A 17,240-nucleotide genomic window follows, 5' to 3' on the forward strand; every position below is an offset into this window, starting at 1 on the left:
AGCTCGCTGAAAGCACAATATAGCAAGTAGCTTGGGGGGGAAATATGCTTTATACTTTCATCCTTTATAAGAATAAAGTTTAGGAGTTGAGTTTTAGTAGGAGTAGGACTGGTAGCTAAAACTTACTACAGGTCCCATTTCAGGTCCCAGATTTCAGACTCTCACGTGATAGTCACAAAAGCCCTATAAACTTGGTGCTATTATTGCCCTTTGCAGCTTATATAGCATCCAGAACACCACTGATGGTTAAAGTTTGTGAATCAATAAACGAGTACATTGATGTATAGGGGAAAACCATATTTAGAAAGTTTCTGAAAAATATTTTATCTTTTCTAAACAACTTCTTTTATCAATTGGATACATTAGAAGCATATGCATGTTGCAGTTTTTTATTTTATGTGTCTAGATGTAAAATAACAATTGAATTGAGTGATAGATAATCATCTCTATTTTGGCAACTTATGAGAAAATGATATGGTAAAATAATCAACCTTGGCTTTGTTTTTGTGATGTTATTCTTAAAACCGTGATATTCTGGTTACATAGGGTGACAAGATCTGTGCTCTTGAAGTTTTTTTCCATATTCTCTTTTCCTTTCTCTGTGGACGTGGGGCTTTGGATTCAAATCACTAATTATTCTGCAATTGATAAGCCAAAATCTCTGGGGTACAAACCATATAGCCGTGCTCTGAAATTGAATCTCCTTTGGATTTTGTGATAACATCGATCCAGTCCAATTAAGTTAGGTAGATAACGCCTCTTTACTATCTGCCTTAGAGGCCTCTGCTCAGGTTGATTATTTCTGTGTTATTCTGGCTTTGATTCTTTGTGCAACTGATTCTTTGTGTGGCACACGCTAGACTTAAATTCTTTTCCAAATGCTGCTGAGCAAGCATCCATATACATGTTGCATTACTTTTTTTTCTAGTTATGAAAGTAGTATCTTCCTATTACAAAATGTCATATCACTTAAATTAAAATTGCTACCATATTTGTATGTGTGTGTGTGATTGCATTTATATGTATCAGACTGTAGATATGATTGTTAGGTTTTTTCTGTTTAACTTCACAAACATTTTCTGCTACCATGAATATTATTCTCCTGCATAAACTTAATGGTGGCATAGTATTACAGAATTAAATTATCTGGATATATAATCCAACCTCATACTGTTGGATACTTAGTTTTTTCACCAGTTTACTTGTTTAAACAAAAGTCTGATGAACAGCCTTGGATACAAATTTCCATCCTAAAAATATTTCTTTATTGGAAGTAATTTCCTGGGTCAAAACACATTCAGGCTTTTGCACAACCACCTTTAAATATAAAAGTTTTTCCAATAGAGAATACTATTAAACGTCTTTACAAGTATTTTATATACATGAAGAACTTCAAGTGTTTGCATTAATGTATGGGTTAGCTCCCTGAATGTCACCTTTTATAAGAAATTTTTCAGTCTTGTTTTTTGCATATACCTTTGTCTCCATTATTTATAAAGTGATTCTCCCTGGAGATAGCCACCACAGTTTTCCAGGTTATCTTGTGACTTGATGAAAATTGCAAATCTTCCATCTCTACTGTCTTACTCCATTTATCTAGCAGAACTTTTCTTGGAAACCGGATATCTAACACTTTTCCAAGCAAATTACTATCAGATATTTCCTGTGATATGCTTAAAATAAGACCTGAATTTGCCAATACAAACATCTTTCTGTAATATGCATTTCTTGCTTTGTAATCAAAATCAAATTTTCCTGTTTGTCCTTTTTCTAGGAAAAATCAAGACCGTGCAGTAGGAGTCACTGGTTCTGTACACTTTACAGCAAACAATACTTTTGGCAAACACACCCACAGTTAACAGCCTGGTCACTTGCTAAACCTTAAGCTGTGAATGCTGCAAATGTGTATTAACTGATTTATATAACCGACTTGTGTAGGATAATTAATTATTCGATCAACATTCCCTAGGCCAAATGACCCCAGCAACAAATGTCACAAGTTGGTTCCCAAAGATTTAACAGACTTAGCCAGTGTTTTGCTGTGGTCTTCTTATGGACTGGGCACTGGACAAAACATTTTAACTGAGGCTATCTCACAACATTCTAATAAGCTGTGACAGGCAATTTTATACCCAAATTACTGATGAGAAAACTGATCTCAGTAAGGTTAATTAATGTGCTGAAGTCACAATCTATAAAGGTTAATGTCGTGAATGGAGCACAGATCCTTTACCTCTAAAGTTACTGCTTTTCCTGTTACCTTCTGTACAAAGTATTTTGTTTGCCTGTGTTTCATTCTTAAAAAATATGTATTGAATTTTAACTTACTGAGGGCTTTGTGCTTAGTACTGGGAAGTGAAAAAGGGTAAAATTAATTAATTAATGAGTTGATAAAGTGTACAGATTAGTCTCTTGGAGTGAACTGTCTGGTGAAGGGAAACAAATAGTAATCAAATTCCTCAGAAAGAATGAGGATGACAAGTATTCCTCAGAACTACATAAAGAAAGGAAGATTACTATAAAACGAATAATTGAAGGTAAAACTAAAAAAACTTTTATTTTTCTTATTTTTAATTGATCTAACAGGCAATAATATGTTCAAAGTAACTTGGTGGGGAAGTGGGGAGTCCGCTTCTCCCTCTCCCTCTGCCCCTCCCCCTGCTTGTTCTCTGTCTCTCTCTCACCCTATCTCTCTCTCAAATAAATAAATAAAATCTTTAAAAAAATAAAAAAATAAAAAAAATAAAAATAAAACTACAAAAGGCACAAAAAGAGTGGAAGACAAAAAAAAGGAACAAAGAAGAAGGACAACAAATAGAAAATAGTAACAAATATGGTAACTATTAATCCAACTATACCAATAATCAATTAAAACTTCAATAGTCTAAACAAATGAATTAAAAGACTGAGATTGTCAGAGTAGATTAAAAAAGACTCAACTATATGTTGTCTATAAGAAACCCACTTTAAATAAAAAAACACACATAGAAATGGTTTGGGGGAAATCTGGACAGTTACATGCAAATGAATGAAACTGGACCACTTTCTTACACCTTACCTAAGAATAAACTCAAAACGTATTACAGACCTAAATGTGAGACCTGAAATTATAAAAATCCTAGGAGAGAACCCAGTCAGTAATTCCTCTGACATCAACTATAGCAACTCTCTTTAGATAAATCTCCTAAGGCAAAGGAAACAAAAGAAAAGAAAAAAAAAAAACAAAAACTATTGGGACTACATCAAAATAAAAAGATTCTGCCCAGCAAAGGAAACAATCAGCAAAACAAAAAAACAACCTACTGAATGAGAGAAGATATTTGCAAATGGCATATCCAATAAAGGGTTACTATCCAAAATATGTAAAGAACTTACACAATGCAACACCAAAAAATCAAATAATCCAGTTAAAAATGGGCAGGGGTTGCCTGGGTGGCTCAGTCCATCATATGACTCTTGATTTTGGCTGGAGTCATGATCTTGGGGTTATGGGATTGAGCCCTGCATTGCACTCCATGCTGTGCATAGAGCCTGCTTGGGATTTTCTCTTTTCCCTTCCCTCTGACCCTCCCCTACCTCACTTAAAAAAAAGGGGGGGGGGACAGAAGACATGAACAGACATTTCTCCAAAAAAAACCATACATATACATGAAAAGATGCTCACCACACAGCCAACAGACACATGAAAAGAAGCTCACCATCACTCATCATCAAGGAAATGCAAATCAGAGCTAGAAGGCTATTGATCAATGCTAACAAAATTCTGATGGAAAATAATTTCCAGCCAAATCCTACACCTAGCTGAAATTTCCTCTCGAGAATAAAGAAAGAATAGAGCTATTTGAAAGCATGGAATGTTTTTAAAAATTTACTTCTTGTGTACTCTTTCTTAGCAAACTGGTGAAGAATGTGTTCTGTCATTATGAAGGTATAAACCAAGTGTGAGGAAAACCTGGCATCCACAAAACAGGGAATTCAACACAAAAGACAATTCAACACAAGAGAGGTAAAATAATTCTAAGTATGATAGTGAAGGGAGTTCCAAGCAGAACAGCTGTGTAGCTGACTAAGAGGACAATCCTTGGCAGATGTTTTCAAAAGGACGTTTTTTCCCCAAAGTTTATGCATTCTGATGATTTGAAGAAATGAGAATTTTTATTTTGAATTATTGGTATCACCCTTAAATCCTTGAAAATTACATGATCGTTTGCATTATTTAACAGCTATATAGTGCTTATTAAATGTTTTCCACTATTTTAAGCTTTTTTTTTTTAACATGTATTGATTCATTAAATTCACATTAGTCCTCTGTTATAGATGTGATTTTTCACCCTGAGAATTTAGATTGCTGTTTAGTGGCAGTTAGGATTTGAACTTAGGAAGTCTATCTCCAGATTCTTGCTGTGAACCAGCACCTATCTGCTTCTAATCTAGTCACAGCTTGTACTGAAATTTCCCCTTTTATAAGAATGTAGTCAACCATTTTTTCTTTCTTTCTAATTTTGAACTGCTTAATGGATCTGAGAGTTAAGATTGTGACTTTTGCTGCTTTATAAAAATGTAAAAATTGAGTCTCATTGTTGAGTTTTAGCAGAAACGTTATATTATATATATTTTGCCTTCAGTGTTAGAGAGAGGGAAATTAATAAGTGCAGCCATCTCCAGGGGTGATTCGGTAAAACAGCAGAATGTTTTATTGCTTCCTAACATTGCATTTTAATTTTAAGCATTTAACAGTCTTTATTATAGATGGAAGTGATTAGAACAAAGACGTTCTATATTTTGCTGTTGGGATTCAAGATAGAATTATTTTATATTGGAGTCACAGAAGTCACTGTTACAATGGAGTCCTGGTATAACAAATGTCTACATCTGCAATTAAATTAGTTGAGAGAGCACTTTTTGTCTATTAAAGAAGCCTAACTAAGAGTTTGCATCTGACACTAACTAGCTCTGTCAACTTATGAGCCAAACCAATTGTTTGATTTGTACTCCATGGTTAACCAACATTTCTCTGCACCTATGGAGTATAATTAGGGATAATAATAATACTCCCTTCAAGGAGTGTTTTATGGTTTTGAAGAGGTTGAACACACATTGATGGATTATGAAATATTCAGCAGAGCATATGAATAAGTGCATACTATTTTTTTTCTGGACCAAAAAGGCTGAGAAGTAATGTAGCAGACAGGATACTAACAAGGATTATTTTTGCTTTGGAAGAATTCACACTTTCATGAGGGAAAAAGCAAACAAACAAATGGAACACAACTGTAAAGCAATACGAAAATTGCTAAAATAGGGGTAAGGGCAAACATCTACTGAACACAGAGAGAAGAATCCCCAACTCACTATATCCCTAGTCTACTGATTTTCCCACTCTCCTAAACAAATGTCATCACCTTAAATTCCTAATACTTGCTAATGTGCCCACTCTGTCAGCTGATAAGCTTGCTTTTTTATTAACTCAAATCAAAGACAATGCCAAGGCCACCACTGCCATATGAAGTCATTCGGGTGCTCTGCCGATGTGTCTGTTTTCATAGTTGAGCTATGCATGGTCATACCTAAATGTGGACATGATGATCCCATCCCTTCTTGAATCAAGGAGGACTCCAGTTACATAAGATGTACGGTCATGTCTTCATTCCTCCTCTCAGAAACAAAACCTTGTCTTGAAGCCACTCTACCAAATAGCTACTGCTTGATTTTTTTTCCCTTTGTAGCAAGAGTCCTCATAAGAGTCCTTGCAAGAGTTACCTACCTTCACTCTCTGTAATCCCTTTTCGCATTGTTTCTTCAACAAGCTCCAACACACTAGTCTCCAATCACTCCACTGAAACTTCAATCCTTACTAGTGACTGCTTTGCGAAATCCAATGGACAAATATCAGTTCTCCTCTTGCTTAACCTGTCAACAGCATTTGACACAATATATCCTTCCTTCTTAAAACGACCTTCTTCACTTAACTGACAGCTTATTTTTCACCCATTCTCATCATTTTCTCCTTCTCATGTCTCTTGGACCATTCCTCTTCATCTCTGTTACCTCTTAACTTTGGAGCCCTCTCCTCTCCTCCTGGGCTTAGTTCCTATTCCTTTTCAATTCTCTCTCCAAACCCATATTCACACCTTAATCACCTCATTTCTACTCATTATTATGTATGCCACCTGTATATTCCCCATCCCCCATTTATATTTCCACTTACACCTCTTGCTTGATCTCTAAGCCTATAAGCACATTATTTTAAAACTAAGGTTAAGCTTTGACTCCTCGCTTGCATGAATCGCTTTCAGGGCTCTGGGTGGTAGTCTAGCAATGCGATCATATGGGCAACCATTTCTGTAAAATGTACAAAGCACTCTGTTAATGGCAATTTGTTATAATGCCGAGTCTCTCATGCCTCTCTTGCCTTGAGGCATTGGAACAATCATGGACATTTTGCAGATATGAGAAATGGGTTTTCGAACTAAGAGTGAGTTTCTAGTTATAATGCAAAGTGGGGGCTTTTGTGTGTGTGGAGTACAGACTTGTTGAAGTGCTGTAAATAGTGAGTATATCTCTTTGTGTTTCGGGGTATAGAAGAAAGGGGGAAGAAGAAGGAGAAATGCAGGCATCATGCATTCACAAGAAATAAATTGGAAAGACAGTTTCGGCAACATATTGTGAAGGGATTTTTCTGTAGTTTAAGGCAAATGGAAAATAATAGGATAGAAATGTATAAAAAAATTAATAATTTGCTACAAACTGAACATTTGTGTCAGTGCTATATGAATGGAAAGGCCTTTGTATTTCTGACATGCAACCATCCTTCCATGACAGCCGAATACTTGGGAACATATAAAATTTGAGATAATTCAAAAGATCTATATTTTTACATACAAATGATTAGTAAATATTGGGAACATACAGTATGTTCAACATATTCCTTGAAGTATTTATGAATTCATTTAATCAATCATTTAATAACTATTGATTTAGTGCCTACTATATTCAAAGCACCATGCATATGAAGGAATGTCCATACATGTCTCTCAAGGAATTTTATCAACGAGTTTATAAATCTGTTAAGATAATAAAATATAGGCACACAAGCCTCTCATTTGGCATCCTCATGAGAGTAACATTGTCATTAAACCCTGTGTGGCAATCCCTCATGCACTGCTGTGATACCCAGGGAACACATGGAGACCTGGAAATCCAACTACTTCCTTAAAATATTCAAATTTTCTTTTTTTTCTCAAGATTTATTTATGAGAGAGAGAGAGCGCGCGTGCGTGCACACACATGAGTGGGGGGAGGGGCATAGGGAGAGAAACTTCAAGTAGATTCCCCACTGAGTAGGAAGCCTGACTAGAGGCTCTATCTCATTATCCATGAGATCATGACCTGGGCCAAAACCAAGAGTTGATCACTTAACCAACTGAGTCACCCAGGCACCCCCAGATCATCCAACTTTTCAGTATTATTCAAGATGCTTCATTATAGGAGTAGACAAGAGGGCTCCAAGCAGATGCAGCAGATTGGCATGTCCCTTCTTGTAAAAGCTCTGGTGCTACAGGCAAGAACATCATGATTCACAAGGCCATTTGGGGGCATCTGTAGAACATTCCAGCTCTGGAGAAACCGTTGCCTCATATCCAGGGGCGATGTGCACTTTGTGTTCACCAAGAAGGAGCTCACTGAGATCAGGGTCATCCTGCTGGACAATAAGGTGCCAGCATGCTGGTGGCATAACCCCACACGAAGTCAGTGTACCAGCCCAGAACACTCATATGGGGCTAAAGAAGTCCTCCTTCTTTCAGGTTTTAGAAATCACCATTCCTAAATCTCCAGGGGAACCACTGAAATACTGAGTGATGTGCAATTGATTAAGGCAGGAGACAGAGTGGGAGGCAGCAAAGCCATACGACTGAACATCTCCCCCTTCTCCTTTGTTCTGATCACCCAGCACGTATTTGACAATGGCAGCATCTATGACCCTGAGGTGCTTGACATCACAGAGGAAACTGCATTCTCAGTTCCCCAAGGGTGTCTGCCATGTTGCTAGTATATATTTGCAGACTGGCTATCCCACTGTTGCATCAGTACCCTGTTCTATTAGCGGTGAATACAAATGCGTTCTGCCTTTGTGGAAGCTGATTACACATGCTCACTTGCTGAAAAGATCAAGCCTTCTTGGCTGATCCACCTGCATTTGTGGCTGCTACTCTTGTGGCCAGTGCCACCACAGCTCTCCTGCTGCTGCTGTTGCTGTTGCCACCCTAGGCAAGGTTGGAACAAAAGAAGAGTCAGAGGAATCAGGTGAGGATATGGGATTTGGTCTCTGATTCATCACTAAAAAAGCAACCAACTCAGCCAGCTTAATTTATGAGACAAGGAAACAAAGGCTTACTTCTCTTTAAAAAAATAAAGTATGGATGTAAAAGTAGTACAAGGCAATATATGAGATTAATTAGATCACATGTTTAGGAACACACATAACGATACAGCAAAGATCCTTTGAGGTAAAGTAAGTGGACAATTCCTTAGTTTAAAGTAGAGAGTTGAAGAGTAGTGGAAGATTTTATTGACCACTCAGATAGGGCAAGAGCACACAGGACCTTGGCCGAGTGGTTAAAAGGGTTTTTTTTTGGGGGGGGGGGTGCCTGGGTAGCTCAGTCAGTTAAGCGTCTGACTCTTGGTTTTGGCTCAGGTCATGATCTCAGGGTTGTGAGATAGAGCCCCGTGTTTGTGTTGGGCTCCGTGCTGAGCGTGAAGCCAGTTTAAGATTCTCTCTCTCTCCTTCTCCCTCTGCTCCTCCCCGACCACTCTAATTTTTTCAAAAAGGGATTTTTTTTCTTGAAGAAATAAACCTTCCTTAATAGTTGTGTGAAAAGATGCTTTTTTTCCCCATTAAAATAGAAATATTTTCAAAAGTTAGATAATCAGAAAAATTAGCTACCTAAGGTTCCTATTTCTGGGAGAGTTCACTTTAAATACCAAAAATGTTAAGAATATAAGTTTATCTATCTGAAAAATAAGTAAAAGCGGTAATTGAAAGTCACGTGCTCTGGAGAGAGGTTTTCTATCTTTTCTTTACTATTTATAAGAAAAAAAGTTATTAGAATGTTCCCAAGATGATAAGAAATGTTTCCCATTGGGAAAAGAGAGAGAGGGCTTTGTTAAGTTGTTTCTTCTACAGAACGTCGGAAGAGCAGAAGTTGAGTTGCTATTGAATTCTTTCACTAAAATTTGACTGTGACTCATATCTCTGTCCTGGCCCTAGGTAAAGAATTAAAGATCAGATAGAATCCTCATAATCTCTGTTAATTGAGGTCCAGAAATCATTCAAATAAAAATTCAAGTAAACAATGAAATTGTATCTGTGTTTTGTGGAAGATTACTCTGTCAAAGGGTACCAGGTCAAGACTGGAGGCAAGGATAGCAGTAAAATTTTGACCTAATTCATGGGGAAAATAATAAGAATTCAAGACAGATGATTGCTTGAATAAAAACATTTAACATTTATTAGAATCTTATTATATGCAAGGATAGTCTGAGTGAATTACAAATAATTTGGTCAAGGTTGAACACATTTAACAAAGCTGAGATTGGAACCCCTGCAGTCTGGTTCCAGACATGGGCTGCTAACCATTGAACTGAACTGTTTCTAAACATAGAATGGATTGAAAGGTGGTTTTTTTTTTGGTTTTGTTTTGTTTTGTTTTGTTTTTTTTAGGAGATGCTATTAAAAAAATAATAAACAAAATATGGTTAGAAATTTGAACTAAAAAAACCTAGTGACTTGGACACAATTATTGCCTTATGAGTATAAGAGACATTTGTTTGAATTGTGATATCTACTGTTTGATATTCCAGCAGCCTTCTCACAATTATTTAACTTTAAAATTTCTCTAAATCTCAGTCAGATCATCTGTACAATTGGAATAATAATACTTATTTTGTAGAAATTTGTGGGGGGTGTGTGTAAAGTATTAGCTCCTTGTACACGTGTATATGGCATGTGATGCTCCTGCTGATTGATGGGTCTAAGCCTGGATAGCAGAATAAATTATGGTATTATTGTAGAATATACAAGATTAAGAAAGAAAATGTATTGGACAAGAAGTTTTTGAGACTTTCAAAGATAAAATAAATTATTTATTATTTCATTTGTTTAAACTGTGAACAAATCCCTCTCATGAAAGAGGAAAAAAGACAAACAAACAAACATAAAACAAAAAGAGAGAAATTAATGAAAGTGTAACTCAAGCCATCATTTTAAAGCACAGTCCAATTTCTCTTTTAACCTTAAAAAACGAGCCTGGGAACAATGGGAGATATTTTAAGATAGAGTTTGTTGATATTGGGACAGGTGTAAAGAATAAATCTTATAAAGTAAAAACAAGAAATAGTATTCTTTGTGAAATAGATAATATCCAATTCCTATTTACTCTTAGGGATGAGTGAATTCTGTTGAGGCCAGCATATCTCTCACCCCCAGAGATTACTTGTTAAATTGAATGACACTGTCAAACCACATAACCATTTTTCATACATTTGCATTTACTGTACCAATAGATGTTAAAATGCTATATGGATGACTAGTAAAAAGGTGAGAGATAAAAGAAGTCATCAGTGGACATACTAATAATAGAAGATTTGGTTCATGAGGGAGGATAAAAGGGAGAATAAGGACTATCACTCCTGGTGCAATTCCCCTGAAACAGGAAACAACAGTTTAAAAAAAATGAGGGAGGCCTGCTGTGCGATAGGAAAGCAGAAAAGAATTGTCATTTTGGGGCGCCTGGGTAGCGCAGTCGTTACAGCGTCTGCCTTCGGCTCAGGGCGTGATCCCGGCGTACCGGGATCGAGTCCCACATCGGGCTCCTCCGCTGTGAGCCTGCTTCTTCCTCTCCCACTCCCCCTGCTGTGTTCCCTCTCTCGCTGGCTGTCTCTCTGTCACATAAATAAATGAATAAAATCTTAAAAAAAAAAAAAAAAAAAAAAAAAAAAAAAAAAAAGAATTGTCATTTTGTCAAGGCCAGTAGTATAAGTGGGAATTCTCATTCAAAAAGGAATATTCCAGAGTGGAAGGGACAGGGATGATATAGAGACTTTCTTTAAAGTATCTTTCATTTTAGATTTGACTTTGAAAACATGGAAATATTTTACATAGTTAGGAAACAACATCAAGGCAAAATGAGACAAAGAAAGCAACCTCTAGGGGCGCCTGGGTGGCACAGCGGTTAAGTGTCTGCCTTCAGCTCAGGGCGTGATCCCGGTGTTCTGGGATCGAGCCCCACATCAGGCTTCTCCGCTGGAAGCCTGCTTCTTCCTCTCCCACTCCCCCTGCTTGTGTTCCCTCTCTCGCTGGCTGTCTAAATCTTTAAAAAAAAAAAAAAAAGAAAGAAAGAAAGAAAAAGAAAGCAACCTCTAAAAAATTAAGCAAATGAGGCAAATAAACCTAACTGTATGGCATTAGTGGCTTAAACAGAGAAACTTGAAATAGAAATTTAAAATAAGGAATTGACTTACACATCTGTCATGACATTTAGATCTTCAGGTCAAACAAACTGCAAAAAGCTGACAAAACTCCCCCAAACCAACAAAAAACCCTTAACCTGATCTTGTACTCATGTCATTATTAACATTAGAACATTGGTATGTTGATTCTGAAAGGATGTGCACGCACATACATATGTACACATATGAGTAAAAAATCACCTTAATATTAGTTTCTTATTACTGTTAAAACAAATGACCACAAATTTAGAGGTTTAATACCACACAAATTTATTATCTTGCAGTTCTGGAGGTCAGAAGTCGGCTTCTGGAGGCCCTAGAGAGAATCTGTTTTCTTGCCTTTTCCAGTCCTAGAGGTCACCTACATTCCTTGCTCATGGATACTTCTTCCATATTCAAAGTCAACAGCATGACAACTTCTAATGTCCCTTTCTCTAGCTGTCCCTCTGCTTCCAGCATCACATTGTCTTCTGTGTGTTTAAGACTCTTTTGCCTCTTTCTTATGAAAGAGGATCCTTGTGATCTAATGGGCTCACCTGGATAATACAGGATGATCTTCCCATCTCAAGATCCTTAATCACATCTAAAAAGTCCCTTTTGCCTGATATGGTAATTTATTCACAGGTTCTGGCGGTTAAAAAAAACATTATTGAGGGGACATTTTTCAGTCTACCACAACAGGGGACTAAGAGTTTTAGTATATATGTGATGTATGTAAATAAATAAATGAAGTTGGATTTATTGAGCTTGCTCAATAAGGGAAAAGCTCTTCAGAGGCTCTATGAAGTTTTTTTCTTTTTTTTTCTTTCTTCTCTCTCTTTTTTCTTTCTTTTCTTTCTTTCTTTCTTTCTTTCTTTCTTTCTTTCTTTCTTTCTTTCTTTCTTTCTTTCTTTCTTTCGATCCATGAAATATCTTAAAATGAAAGAAGTTATGGAAGGATATATATACTGTTGGGAGCCTTAAGGAATTGCTGATAATTTGTAAACTAGGCAGGTTGCCGGTACAACCGTGTTCTATGAAGTTACTGTTAGATCAATTTATCTGTGATCTTAGTCTTAAAGCGAAGACTGATTGAGCAAATACTACATCTATTTGAGTTTGGATATTCTGTGCTATATGTCATGGTTGGGTTTCTTAAATATATCTCCTTTTTTAGTCATAGAATAATCTATTTTTCATATGTGGCTTCTGCTTTAATCATCAGCACACTGCCTCCAGGTATTCTTCAGCCTAAGAAAACAGATAAATTACTATCTTCTTAGGATGTGATCAGTTCAAATTTATACCACTGTTTGATGCGTCTTGATTATTTGTTGAGTTTTGAAATGCAAGCCAAAAGACAGTGAAGCAACATCTTTAAAATACTAAAAGAAAGAAACTATAAACCTAGAATTCTGAACACACTGAAAATATCTTTCAAAAATGAAGAGGAAATAAAGACATTTAAAGACATAAAAGTAAAACAAATTAAATAACATCAGAGTAGTTCTATAAGAAATATAAGAGGAAATCTTTTAGAAACAAGAAAAATGACAACAAATAGAAATTTGAATCTATGCAAAGAAATGGTACATGAGGTATAAAAATAAATAAATCAAAACAACTTTTCCTTATTTTATAAATGTCTTTAAAAGATAAATTGGGATAAAAATAGATTGAGATTGCTGATTTCTGGTCATTCAAGGAACTTAGAAGTTTCTACTCCATCCTAACAACAAGTTGAACAAACTGAAAAATCAGCAAGATGTTTAGGTCTATCAAGGATCTAAATCTCTGGTTCCAAAGTTGGAGAGACAGACAGACAGACAAGTAATAACCATTTATTAGAGCAGAAACCCACCTTTGTGGGAACCACTACTGGGGTGGGAAAACCAGAAGTATAATCAACAAGGTGCTGGAGTCTCAGAGAGGTCAAGCCTGAGAGATAAAATCTCCAAGGGGATTCCAGTTTGGGGAGGTTCTTACGTTTTTGTGAGTTTAATCTCCACTTTAGATCCCATGGACATTAAAAGAATAAAAAGAGGGTAATATTAACAACTCTATGCCCACAAATCTGATAGCCTAAATGTAATGGACCAATTCCTCAAAAGATACAATCCGCTAAAATTCAAATGAAAAGAAATAGACAACCTGAATAGACCTATAGCCTTAAAGAAATTGAATCAATGCTAATAACTTTCCCAAACAGAAGACTACAGGCTTAGATGGGCTCACTGGTGAATTCTACCAAACATTAAAGAAATTATACCAGTTCTCTACAATCTCTTCCCAGAAGACAGAAGTAGAAGGATTATTTCCTAACTCATTCTAGGAGGCTCTCATTACCCTAATGCCAAAGCCACACAAAAATGTTAAAAGAAATGAAATCTATGGATCCATATATCTCATGAACATATATGCAAACATCCTTAACAAAATATTAGCAAATAGAATCCAACAATGCATAAAAAGAATGATATATTACAATTAAGTGGGATTTATTCCAGATATGCAAGGTTGGTTCAACACTTGAAAAACAATTATGTAATCTATTGGCTCCATAGAAGAAAAATTGTATCAGTAACTGCAGAAAAGACACTGGGCAAAATAGAACACCCACCCATGATAAAAACTTTCAGTAAGTTTGGAATAGAGGACAACTTCCTCAATTTGATAATGAACATCAACAAAAAATTACACCTAGTATCATCCTTAATATTTTGAAACTGAAAGTTCTCCAGTTAACATTAGGAATAAGGCAAAGATGTTTTCACTTCACTGTGCTTTTCAACATTGTACTGGAAGCCCTAGCTAATGTAATAAGATAAGAAAAGGGAAAAAGAGGGGCGCCTGGGTGGCTCAGTTGGTTAAACGTCTGCTTTTGGCTCAGATCATGATCTATGGGTCCTGGGATCGAGCCCCACATCAGGCTCCCTGCTCAGTGGGGAGTCTGCTTCTCTCTCTCTCTCTCCCTCTGCCCCTCCCCAACACTTGTTCTCTCTCTCTCAAATAAACAAAATATTAAAAAAAAAAAAGAGTTTAAAAAAAAGGGAAAAAGAAAAGATATACAGACTGTGAAGGCAGAAATAAAGCTACATGTTTGTTGGCAGAGGACATATACCATCAGTGAACAAGCGGAATTTGAAATTAAAAACAGAATATTAATTAGTTCTCCCCCTAAAATAAAATACTTAGGTACAAATCTAGTAAAATATGCATGAGATCTATGGGGAAAACTACAAAATTGGGAAATAATGGGAAAGGACCAAACATTTATCCTTCCTTTTCAGTATAAATGTAACTCAGGATAACCAGAATTCAATAAGAATTCTTTCTGGCTCTAAAATTTGCAACTAATAAGGAAGGAATAACAGAATTAAATGTTACTATCCTGTTTTTAATGAACTAAAAATGTAGTATAATTCTCTCTCTCTTCTTAAGCAAGTTTGAATTGGGTTTCTGTTACTATGTGCTATGCAGTTTAATGAGTGATATACAAATACTTTTTAGGGATCATAGTGGGTGTCTGGCAACATTTATTTTTCAACACAAGTCTCTGTAATAGGAGAGGCCAGTCATTCATACAAAACCTGGCTTAGGCTCAAAAAGACATTTTTGATAAATTGCCATTACTCCATTAAATATACTATTAAGAACACTGTGGAGATCAGTGAAAGGGAACTTATATCCTTGGCAGCTGTATCAAAGAGAAAATAGAAAAAAATATTAGACTGAAACAAAGTCTAAACTTCGACATGGAATAGTAATATTCTACGCCTCATTTTGGAAAACAGTCACCCAAACATCACTTGAATGTTTGCTTATGGAAGACCCAGTACTTTTTAAGGTTTTTAGCCCATAGAAAAAAGGGAATAAAATATCTGGAGGCAGTTCTGTGTTCCTCATATTTTTCTACTCTTCAATTCCATCATTCTTTAATGATGTGGTTTCCAGGTATTTTATCCCTCTGTTTACATAGTCGTGAGCATTTCATTCCATGATATGGCTCTTAGAATAGAACGAAATGCTCCAAGTGTAATCTGATCTGTGATATTCTTTTAGAACTATTTCATGGTTTCAAGCATTCTACATAGAGTTTTCTAGTGTTGGTATCTGGCCACAGAAATTCAAGATCTGGGCATGCAGTTCTATTAAACCAGAAATACAAAGCTACTAATTTTGACTATTTTTTTCTATTACATTGATTTTTTTATTGAATGTTATATTTGTCAAATGCTTGGTAAATATTTTCTCCAAATTATGATTTAATCTTTGACTTGGTTTGTGATATATTTTACCTTATGTTAAAATTACGTATAAGTAAGGAATCATGGTGCTCTTTCATTTTTTAGCTTCCAAATTTCCAATCCGGATTAAGAAGAGCTGCCCAAACTCTGAATTATATATTTATTCTCCTAAATCTTCCTTAACATTTTATTATTTTACTTTTATATTTTATCAGAAAAATTCTTATAAGCCTGAAATTTATTTTGTTTATGGTGTGTAAAAAAAATGTTCAAAGGTATATCCTGTTTTATGAATAGCAACTTGAACCAGCATTGTTATTTTTATTTTTATTTTTATTTTTTTGCTTTTGAATTTAGACAGTAACTTTTCACATGTTTAGTTTGCATATACCCTGGGCTTTATTTCTGGACTCTATATTTGCTTATATATTTTTCTTTTCCTATGTTATTTCCAGAATATTTTTGTTATGTCAAATTGTAGTGTATGTTAAGCAATGTGCCCTTTTGAAAATAGTTGACTTAGTTATTATCAGAGAATTAAGTTTTACTATCCTTAAGATAATTTTAAAATTTAAAAACCAAGTTAGAATTTTATTTGGGATTATGATAAATTTATTTTGGGAATACTGACATTTTTATGATATTCAGTCATTTTATTAAAGAAAAAGAAATACTGTTCCATTTATAGAGATCTCATTTTATTTCCTTCACTAAAATTCTATGGTTTTCTTCCTATGCATTTTATGGTTTACTTGTTCATTCTTGAGCATTTTATAACTTTAATTGCTGTCGTGAATTGAGTTTTTCCTTTTATTTTTTAAAATCTGTTTTATTGGTTTATTTTTTTTAAAAACTTACATTTCAAAGTTTTCTCATTAATAATAAATATATAACATAATACAATTATGTATATATTACATGGCTTAAGACAACACAAATTTATTATCTTAGCATTCTAGAGGTCAGAAGTCTGAAATCTATTTTGCTAGTCTAAAATAGATTGCAGGATTGTGTTCCTTCTGGAAGATCTGGGATGAAAACCCATTTCCTTGCCTTTTCTAGTCACTAGAAGCTACCCCACTCCTTGGCCTGTGGCATCCCATCACTCTGACTTCTTCTGTTGTCACATCTTGTCTGACTCTGACTTTCCTACCTCACTCTTATGAGGACATTTGTGACTACATTGCATTCACCAGCTAATCCAGTATAATTTCCTAATGTCAATGTCCTTTACTTTAATCACATTTGGAGAGTCCCTCCTGGATGTAACGTAGCATATTCATAGATTTCAGGGATTAGGAGGAGGACATCTGTGGGAGGCCATTTTTTAGTCTACCACATGCTTGTGTACATTACTTTCAGGACTCACCTTTTTTAACTCAAGTCACTGCTGCCAGCTCAGGCTCTGGGTACACCTGACAGGTATCTGAGTGCTGGGATCCTCACCCTGGACCAAGTTTAGCATCTGACCAGTGCCTCTGTTGCAGGAATGGGTGAGCACAAGAG

At 35.6% G+C, this 17,240-nt stretch overlaps 1 pseudogene; it reads left to right on the forward strand.

The window, feature by feature from the left end:
- Nucleotides 1-7,175: 7,175 nt before the first annotated feature.
- On the forward strand, nucleotides 7,176-8,330 carry LOC113249042 (60S acidic ribosomal protein P0-like; annotated as a pseudogene).
- Nucleotides 8,331-17,240: the final 8,910 nt, after the last annotated feature.

This window comes from Ursus arctos, unplaced genomic scaffold (assembly GCF_023065955.2).
Source record: "Ursus arctos isolate Adak ecotype North America unplaced genomic scaffold, UrsArc2.0 scaffold_13, whole genome shotgun sequence".
NCBI classification, from domain to species: Eukaryota; Metazoa; Chordata; class Mammalia; order Carnivora; family Ursidae; genus Ursus; species Ursus arctos.